At 44.1% G+C, this 10,766-nt stretch overlaps 1 protein-coding gene across 1 annotated transcript in view; it reads right to left on the reverse strand.

Annotated features, from left to right (window-relative positions):
* The window catches only part of COMMD10 (COMM domain containing 10), a 207,889-nt gene that overhangs the window by 61,592 nt on the left and 135,531 nt on the right, over positions 1-10,766 (reverse strand). The window lies entirely within an intron of this gene.

The raw sequence follows: 10,766 nt of genomic DNA on the forward strand, positions 1-10,766 counted from the left end.
TTTCTGCCTCTGCACTGATGAGAAGGGAGTTCCCCAGCCTGTAGGTATGCTGCTGGTTCTTCCTCCCCAGGTGCAGCACCTTGCACTTGTTGGTATTGACAAGTGTGCCTCAGCATGAACATACACTTTGGTATGGGGCAAATTGTGCCACTTGAGGCAAACTGACCCTGTGCAGCTGCTTCCAGATCTTCAGCCATGGGGGAGCTACAACTAAAAAGCTGGCCTGGTATGCAGCTCAAAGATCTTCTGTGGCCCAGCCAGTTGACATCTAGCCCCTTCTGCCAGCTGGACTCCTGAAGCAGCCCTAACCTAGAGTGGACACTGCACCCTCTACCCACTGCTGCAGTCTGGCAGTAGGGGATGCTGCCTGGCTGTGACCTGCAACAGCATCCGCGGCCCCATGGCTGCATGCCTGCCAGACCCAGATGGGGACAACATGGCTGCTTGGGCTGTGGTATGGGCACTGTAGCAGAGCACCCTGCACCTCTGGGTCAGCTGCCAGTGGGCCTTGGGGCGGCACTGCTGTCATGCCTTCTGGTGCCCCCACCCTTCCGTCTGGGCAGATATCACCCAGAAGATATGCTCATTGTGGTGGCCCACTTTGAACTGACAAAGCACGTCCTCCTGGCCCTAATGGAGCTACCTCGTCTGCCCTCCAGCTGGGTCCCTGGTGCTGGCGCTGGGCAGGCTCCTCTGCCCGAGTCCCACCACTTACCTCATTAGAAAGAGATCCTAAAGTTCCCTGTTTAATAACTGCAAATTCTCTGATAAAAACCCCATATTCTCTCATTAAAATATGCAAAATCTGTGTTCTGCAATTAAAATGAAACACTGCTATATATATAGAAAGATCAGTTGGACAACATTTTATTGATATATTTACAATTTTAAAGCAATTGGGAAGCCTACTAGTGCCTCTGTCATCAAAATAAAATGAATTCTAAATATTTATACACTTTGGTGTTTGCTTTTGGGTATTTTATCACAGAAAAATCAGAGCTGCCCCTGTCCCCTTCACTCACCAGGATGTAGGCTGCAAACCCATGCCCTTGCCCCTCACTCCCAACTCACAATCCTGCCAATGCCCCTTACTCCTAACCCACAGCCTCTGCCTGCCCCCCACTAGCTCTCTCCTGGCAGTAGCTCTATCCCAGCACCAGGACATGGGTCTAGCTGGAGCTGTTCCCCCACTCTGTTGTGGCTCTGAGCAGTGCCAGCCCTTATTGTTCTGCTTCCTGTACCTGTGCACAGGCCCCAGCAATCCCCATGCTTTTCTTGGGAAGCCCTTGACTGGGACTCAGGTAAGGGGCTTGCCCAGCCTAGTCCCTTCCAGGCTGGCCTCTCCCTGCACAAGCTGCTCTAGGGGGACAGGGAGGCTCTAAGCCTGGCTCTGGCAGCCTCTCCTACCCAAAGCACTCCCCCATCCCCAACACCCATTTCTCTCTCTCTTTCTCACACTCCCTGCAGGCATCTCCACCCCTGCCCCCAGTCCATCACACACCCAAGTTGTTCCTGAGACCAGGAGCCCCCCGGCTAGGTCCACATGTCCCAGTAACAGTGTGGGCACAGGGCAGGGCTGCAGTGTGGCAGTTGCCTTGGAGCTGTGGCTCCTGCCAGCAGGTCCTGTCCTATCTGGCAGCTGGGCATGCAGGGTGAGAGATTTTCGGGAGTATATGGGGTTTGGGAGGGAAGGGTTGTAGGGGATGGGTGTGGGGGTGTTGTGGGGCTTGTGTGGGGTTTTCTGGATGGGGGAGTTGTGGATAGATTGTGGAGGGGGGGGGAATGAGTTCCCCACCTGCCCCCCACACAGCACACAGCCCCCACCACAGCAGCAGTGAGCTGTCAGGGCACTGTGGCCAGACCTTAGCAGAGCCCCCAGCAGCTGCACATGGTGCACAGCGCCAGTCCAACCCTTGGACTAGGTTGGGGCCTGTCTCTACGTGCCCCATGTGCTGTCAGACCAGGCTGGCTCCATGGAGGCAGGACCTGGCTTGGCATCAGGCTTGCAGCTCTTGCATGCAGTGCTGGGAACCCAGGTGACAACAAGAGTTGGTCCAGTCCTCTGCAAGGGTGCCACACCAGTGGACTAGGCTGGTGTCATGCACCATTTGCAGCCACTGGCAGGTTCTGCCAGGAGCTGGCCACAAGCACCCTAATGGCCCGCTACTGCTGTCGCGGGGGTCTGTGCACTGTGCAAGGGGGTGGACAGGGGGACTCACCCCTACCACATAGTCCGCCCCACCCCCACACATAATCCCTCCACCCCTACAGTCCCTACTTATTGGGGACAGAGCTTTTGTCCAATTCACTGCTGTAGCTATGCCTCGCTCCTATTTCCCCCAGCATACTGAGGTAGCCTGCTTCAGCGGCAGGCAGAGACACTCTGGTAAGTGCTAGAGTGTCTCTCTGAAGGACCCAGCCTCTGGTTGTCTCAGGACAAGTTCCAGGGCGTCATTTTTTCAGCATGTATTTTTCTGATATCAGGATTTCCCAGTATCAAATTTAGCAAATATGCAGGCTAGAGAACACTTTTTTTCATTCCCAGAGTGCCTCTTGCAGCATCTCAAACTGCTTTTAGAGGCCACAACAGGCACATGCTCATCTGGATGTGGCCTTTTAGATTATGGATTGGTAGTTAAATATAAGCCTCTAAAAACCAGGAAGTGAAATGTTAAGGTTTATGTCATGCCAGGACTGCAATGTAGTCTTAACTCTCTGATACCTGTAGCTGGCAGTAGCCACTGGAACTGATTCAGTAAGAAGATGCAGAGTTTAGGCTGCCAACAAAAGTGGTGGATTCTCCATCTCTTTGTCTTCAAAAGTGGATCACTGTGCAGACACTTAAGTGAAACAAATTGTAAAGAGAAAATACAGGAGTAATAGGGTGAAATTCACTGGCCTGTGTTATCAAGGAAGTCAGATGAGAAGACCTAATAGTCCCTACTAGCCTTAAAATTTATGAAACTGTAAAACAGAGATGTGTGGAATGAGTAAAAGGACATGCTATTATTTCCACTGTGTTCCATAGGTTTAAATACCAGATATTCTAAACTGAGGTGACTGGTAGGTGTATTAAGTGGTAGGGTGATAGATTAGTTACTACAACTTGACACAGCAGTGATATAGAAAGAGAAGCACATGTATCTACAAGGATCAAGTGCACCCCATTTCAGATCTGACATAGACTGTATCAGCAGAAATGCAGAAGGGTGTCTTCTTGTAAGGGGACAAACAACACTTTCAGCATACAACAGTAGTTTCTAGGGAAAAGTAAGAAAATGCGGTGTAAAAAGAAATCCACAGGGAAAGTCTGTGAACATTTGTATAGTACAGGCTCAGTGTCGGAGTGTATACCAGGCAGAGAAATCAGGGAATAGATGAGAGCAAAAATTGTATTTTTGGTTTTAGCTTTATGTGTTTTGCTGCCACAGTATTCTAAAGCACCTGTGATGGCACAGTACTTGTTTGCTTGCTTGCTTGCATACATACATGTGTTAATGGAGTGCTGAAGCATCTCTCACAGTAAAAATTAGTTGTATAGTAGGAGCAGCATGCACTATAACTATTTACTTCCCTGTTTTAGAGGCTTGGGCCTAGCAATTCTCCATATTCTGAAAGGGTATGAGGCATTACATGGCAACCTTAACTTTATGCTAATGTGATCCATATATATAGTGTTTCTTTGGTCTTTAAAAAAAATATAATAATGTCAACATTCCCATAAATAACAGCCTCAAACTTTTACTGCCTCTGACTCGTACTCTGCAGAAAAGGACATGAGGGCTAACAGCATACTGGGTTGCATTAATAGGAGTGATGCCAGCAGATCAAGGGAAGTGATTATTCCTCTCTGTTTGGCACTGGTGAGGCCACATCTGAAGCATGTGTCCAGTTTTGGGCCTTCCACAGAAAAAATGTGGACAAATCGAAGAGAGTCCAGCAGAGGGCAACAAAAAGAGGTTAGATGGCTAGGGAAAATGATTTATGGGGAGAGGCTGAGGGAATTGGGCTTACTTAGTCTGCAGAAGAAAAGACTGAGAGGGGATTTAATAGCAGCCTTCAACTACCTGAAGGGGGGGTCCAAAGAGGATGGAAGTAGACTGTTCTCAGTGGTGGCAGATGACAGAACAAGGAGCAACAGTCTCAAATTGCAGGAAGGGAAGTTTAGATTACGTATTAGGAAAAAACTTTTGGAGTAGGAAGGTAGTAAAGCACCGGAACCAATAACTTAGAGAGGTGGTAGAATGGTCATCCTTAGAGGTTTTTAAGATCTGAGTAGACAAAGCCTTGGCTGGGATGATCTAGTTGTGGATGGTTCTGCTTTGAGCAGGGGGCTGGATTATTAGATGACCTCCTAAGGTCCCTTCCACCCCTAATTTTCTATGATTCTTTGGCAAAGCTTATATGTCAGCCTTCTTCTTCCGCATCATCTCCTTGCCTTCTGACTGTTCCATACCACCTGATTTCCCTCCAATGCCCTCCTTCTCTCACCCATACACAGCTGTCAGCCTGGACCTGTATGCTGAGAAGCTGAGCACAGAGTACACAGAAACAGTACAAGAATTAATATGGGAGTCAGCAGAAATGTTTTTGGAAGACAGTAGTGAGGATGAAAACAGCAGTGGAACTACATGAGAGGAAGGGTTGTCCAGTGGTTAAGATACTGGTCTTTGAAGACTTTGATTTAACATCCTCTGGGACCTTGGACAAGTCACTTAGGGCTTGTCTACGCTTATTCACACTTATTTTGATATAAGATTTGGTGTTTCTTTTGTCTGAAGCCACTTCACTGTTCAGAAAACAAGATATTATTTTGTCTTTCATCTACTATGTAATCACTTATGATTTCCTTACCAATCAAAGCCACCATGTGGATTTTAAAGCACTTTAAAAAAAAATCTCTCAAAACCAGAAATTTTGATCAAGCAACAAAACTTCTAAAAGGAACCCCCTATATAACAAAGGCAGACAATAAGAAACATGAACAAGACATTTTCTGAAAACTTCCAGGAGTACACAGAGCAACAGTATAGTTAGAAATAATTTAGGCCTTCTAAAATAGCTGTGCTACTTGAGGTTGCTTTCCAAACAGCATAAAATCTCTGGCCCAAAGACAGAAAAATAGCATCAAGCCCAGCAATGATTCTCACCAAGTTGCACAGAGCTGTCTATATTTTTTATCATTTCAGAAAATACTCAGAGTCTCTATTAAAGCAGCTGTACTACTCTGAGCACATTTCCCCAAAGCATATAAACCCTCTTGACAAGAGGCTGATAACAGCAACTGTTCATTCCCATATTCACAGTCGCAAACCAACACTGCGTGGGGGCACAGCTCAGTGACCTCTGTAAGGCTACCAAGTTACTGTGACAACAGCTCTATCTGAAAACCTTCTTGATTAAGTGGAATTCTGGTCTTGTTACAAGTAGATGCTCACCCTCTCCAGTTCCTGCTTCTGCTGTGCTAGGTTTCTAGCAACTCTCATTAGATTCTTCAATATAACAACCTCTCAAAAGGGCTAGTGGGTGCCATGCACTAGTGAGATAAATTCTGAGTGATTGAGATCAGATGGGGGGGGGGTAGCAGAGCCAAGGACTGACCTCTCAATTAGGGCAAAAAAGAATGTCAAATGAAAAAGCTGAATTTAAAAGAACGGTTGCTTACTCAACAAAATGACTACAGTTCTTTGACATGCGTAATGAGTGTTGATTCCTCTTTGGGTACATATGCTGTCCATGCACACAATCAATTTTTTTTAAAGCAGTGCCTGTCAGGGCTGCATATGTGCTCTGCATATGTGCACATGAACCCCTTATTCTGCTAGGCGCTCAGTTCCCTCACAATTTGAAACATACGGTACTGAAGAGTGGATCATGGGATCCACACTCACTGCAACATTTCAAAGAACAAAGTAAGCATCCATTTTCTGACTATGTGGCATTGTGAATCATTGTGACTGAAAAGCAGTATCATCTTAAGATAGTGGGGAAAAAGGAGATCCAACTCCATCATTTAGGTAGTGATTGAAGACCAAATCTCCTGAATTTGGCATCAGACCTGGCTTCTAAGTTCAGGGCACAGTGCTCGACAAATGTTAATGGATTACTTATCATTGCCATTTCTAGTATTGCTATGCTCTTGAGGAAGTTGGTGATGTGCACTGGTGAATTGAGCCTCAGTGGCCTTGAAGTTTGGTGGAGGAGGTACATGAGCACCAAGTTGGTAACTCAATCCAAACTTTTCCCTATTTTGAGATAGCTCAGTGAGAAGATCTTTATGCCCTTTATGACGCCTGACGATAGTTTTAAGTGGACACACCTGCACAGTCACTTACACATCTACCTGGTATAATCATTTGTATAGAGCTAAACTTGGCCTTAGTGAAAGAGCAAGACAACCAACTTGTTTAGATAAAAATCTGAGACCACTTAAGGAATAAATTTCAAGTGAGGTCTTACAAAATGCTGTAGAGAAGGGTTTATCCAAAAGAACTTGAAGTCTACCCGTTCTCCTGGCTGAGATGACAGGTACTTGGAAGATGTTTCACATCATTGTTAGATTTCATCACGTGTGATTCACACTAAGTGTATAATCAACCCACATGGAGCTAAAGGTATCATGAGTTGCAAACACATAGAACACAACTTCTTATTGTATAATGGTAATTTTGTTAGATTTTAATATCTTAATCAGAAGAAAACTAAAACTAGGTACTCTGTGAGGATATTATACTCATCCCATTTTGTAATATTTGGAAATTAGTAAGACTTAAGTAGCACACAAACAGGTACTGAAAATAGTAACACTGCATTGCTCAACAGGATACAACATCCTTGAGCTTTTTTACACAGCCCCACATAAAAGGAAATTTCCTGTAAAATATGACTTTTCCATACAGACTATTACTTCAGTACTGTTTCCAGAAAACATTTATAATTACTGTTACAAAACTACAGAGAAGCTCTGCATTCCAGTTTCTAACAGGTGCCACAATCCTTGAAAAAAAGACTGAGTACAGACTTGCACTTTTAGTGAACGTATATTCTTACTAAATAGTTCTGCATGCAGTTCCACAACTTTGTAGCTACCTGTTGATGAAAATGAAGATTTTTTAATTAAGATTTCATTTAAAAAAAAAAATCTAGTAATTATCTATCTCCTTTTATCTTTTATCAGATTTCAGATTAGAAATGTGACAGTAGCAGAAAAAATGTTTTACTTGTTCCAAAACTAGAGTGCATATTTACAATACTTCTGTCTCTAGTTATAACCCTATGCACTTCTTTTGCTCCTGCACACCACTGATTGACCTTTAATCCTCTGAAGGTTAAACCCAGTTCTGTAACAAGTGAACTTACATGTGTTTTTATTCACTGGTAGAGTAGGCAGCAGTATTTGGCTTTTGATTTAACCAAGTCATTATTTAGACAGATGCAAAAAATATTGTAGACAGTAAAGAAAAATGAGTTTCTAAAATTAAATCTCATCACTTCAGTATAATCACTGAATGTAGAGGTAAGGGTCTGGGAGCTGCAGTGAGCAAGCAATGGTGCAGATTTACAAAGAAAGCCCCCCTCCCACCGGATCTGCAAAGATAGAAACTGTGTTGCACACCAAGTTCTGGCATCTACTCTGTTCTACCCACTCTGCTATTTTCCTAGGCAGATCAGCTCCAGTAGAAGCCTACTGCAATTAGCCACATCCCTTTCCAGTTGCTCAGTAGAAGCCACAAATTGGATTCCACAGGAATTAATGAAGCATAAAACAGTATTGATGCATGACTGCCTTTTTCACACAGAAATTTTCCAGCTGGATAGGGGATGTTCCTGCTGAGAAGTTGGCTTACCTCTGTTCCCATGTTCTCCCCTTCAACTGCTATGGTCACACAGGACATTCATGGAGGGACATCCACAGGCACAAAGGAGGGTTGACTCTGATGCCAAATGATATAACATACACATCCACCCTTCTAATAGAGTCTGCTCCACTTATGCAAATACAGTATGTTATATTTGTCCGAAGGCCTTCTGAAATAAAATGACTCCAACTGCAGGTGTGGGAAATAGTGCTGCCAGTTTGGCAAGCACAAAATAGACTGTGAATATAAAGCAGCGCTATGCATGTACTGTCATTAACAATTTCAACACAAAGTAACTTTAGAGTCTCGTGTTCACATTCATGTATCTTAGAGTAGATGGGCTGCAACCCTTTCTCTTTGCCCCTTGAAACTAACTGAGCATATTTTAAACAGTATGTGTCAATGGAATTTTACCTAGTGCTTGACCTGATTCCATTTCTCTTGACATTACAAAATGTATGAGTCAGTGCCCCATCCTCCTCTCGTTTCAGCTTTAAACCAAACTCAAATACAACGAACCCTCTTTTAATATGAGGATTGGGGTGCCTACACTATGCTGAAAACTACAATAGGAGGCCAATAAATATTAGAAATTAAGTACTTAACATCAGCCATCTGAAACAAAAGCAGTGTAGTTAAAAATAAAAATGTACTTGTAGTCATATGGACCAAATTCTCAGCTGGTATGTACTTCAATAAAGCTATGCTAAGTTATGTCAGCTGAGGATCTAGCAGTTACTGTTTTTATCTCGTATGAATATTTGTTCTAATGCCATCTTACTGTACGAAGCTATTTAACTGGCACCAGAACACATTTTAACAAAAATGTCCTAAGATTTCACGTGAAAAGCAAGGATTTCTTAGGGTGAGATCTTTTACTGGATCAACATCAGGTCAGCTGAAGAAGAATGACTTGCATTTGAAAGCTTGTCTAACTCTCTCTCAACTATGCAGTTGGTCCAAAAAAGGATATCACCATAAGAAATCCTTGTCTCTAGCATAATTCCTGGAACAGCACATCACTCTTGCACTACTAAAATTTCATTTCCTTTTTGAAAACTATTGTATTTGTGTACCGTCTAACTTTCCTTTTTCCAAGACAGCAAGACACATTACCTTCTGTGGCAGCTCTAACACTTCACTTTCAGGTTCTTGTTTAAACACACTTCAAACCATGGTAGTATCCCTACATGACATGCTCCAATAGCATATTCATCAGCTAAAGAGAATTCTTGTAATGCTATGTTCGATAATTTCTTCTCAATACTGCCAACGCTATTTACTGTATATGCTTTCTTAAAAACAGAAATAGCCTCCGACTATTCATCAAGGAAAGCACTTTAGTCACATCTCATTAATAGTTTGGGTTCCTTTAAATGACTAGTGGATTTTCTGTATTCTAATCTATTTATAATTCTCAAATAACAAATTCACTTGTATTGTTCATACATTCACAGGTTTGACTGGAAAATATGAGTCTTTTGGGAGCTGAGTCTTTTGGGAGACAATGTAATAGTTCAAGAGCTCAAAGTAAAGGAAATCGGATTCATAGATTCAGACATTAGGGGCTGGAAAGGACCTTGTGAGATCATCAAGTCCAGTCCGTCCCCCCCCCCCCCCGACGGGAAGTCAGCTGGGATCAAGTGATCCCAGCAAGAAAAATATCCATGTATTTTTGAGAGTCCAGAGTAGGTGCTTGCACCACCTCTGGGGGAAGTCTGTTCCAGACCCTGGACACATGTAGCGTAAAGAACTTTTTTTTTTTTTTTATATGCCTAGTTTAAATCAGCCTTCCTGGAGTTTATGGTCGTTAGACCTTGTTATCCCATGGGGAGCTCTGGTGAACAGCTGCTCTCTCAGGTCCTGATGTACCCCTCTTATATAATTGTAGGCTGCTACCAAGTCCCCCCTGAGCCTTTTCTTTTCCAGACTGAAGAGTCCCAAATCCCTCAGCCTCTCCTCATACAGCCTGCCCTCCAAGCTTTGAATCATATGAGTAGCTCTTCTCTGGACTCTCTCAAGCTCTTCCACATCACTCCTGAAGTGGGGGGCCCAAAAACTGGATGCAGTACTCCAGCTATGGCTTCACCAAGGCTAAGTAAAGCAGGAGGATGACATCCCTGGTTTTGCTTTAGATGCACTGGTAGATGCATCTAAAGCATGCACGCTAGAGTTTGGTTTGCTTTGCCAGTCACAGCATCACATTGTTGACTCCTATTCATCTTGTGGTCAATCAGGACCCCCAAGTCTCTTTTGGTTGTGGTGTTAGCAAGCGTAGCACTGCTGAGCTTGTAAGTATGTTGAGGGTTCTTCCTACCAAGGTGCAGCACCTTGCACTTCTCTACATTGAAGGCCATCAGGTTTTGGTCAGCCCACCTTGAGAACGTGTCCAAGTCAGTTTGTATCCCCAGCCTGTCCTGCGGAGTGACCATCCTCCCCCATTATTTGGTGTCATATGCTAACTTTGCCAGTTTGCAACTGACTCCTGACTCCAGATCATTAATGAACATGTTAAATAGTACTGGCCCAAGTACTGAGCCATGAGGGACTCCACTGGTCGCCCTGTGCCATGTTGATTTGCTCCCATCAACCGGTACTCTTTGGGTCCGACCCCATAGCCAGTTACCTAGCCATCGGACTGTGAGATGATCAAGGCCACAGTTCCCCAGCTTACCCATGAGGGCATTGCGGGGAACAAAGTCAAAGGCTTTCTTGAAATCCAGATATATGACATCCACGTCATCTCCCTTGTCCAGGGCTCGTGTCATGTGGTCATAGAAGGAGATGAGGTTGGTTAGGCAAGACCTGCCAGTCACAAAGCTGTGTTGGCTGGCCTTCAGAAGCTTGCTGTCTGGTCATCTGGTGCTGATGGATCCCTTGACCATTTTCTCCAGGATTTTGCCAGGG

This window comes from Crocodylus porosus, unplaced genomic scaffold (genome assembly GCF_001723895.1).
Source record: "Crocodylus porosus isolate Cpor-Errol unplaced genomic scaffold, CroPor_comp1, whole genome shotgun sequence".
In the NCBI taxonomy this organism is placed as follows: domain Eukaryota; kingdom Metazoa; phylum Chordata; order Crocodylia; family Crocodylidae; genus Crocodylus; species Crocodylus porosus.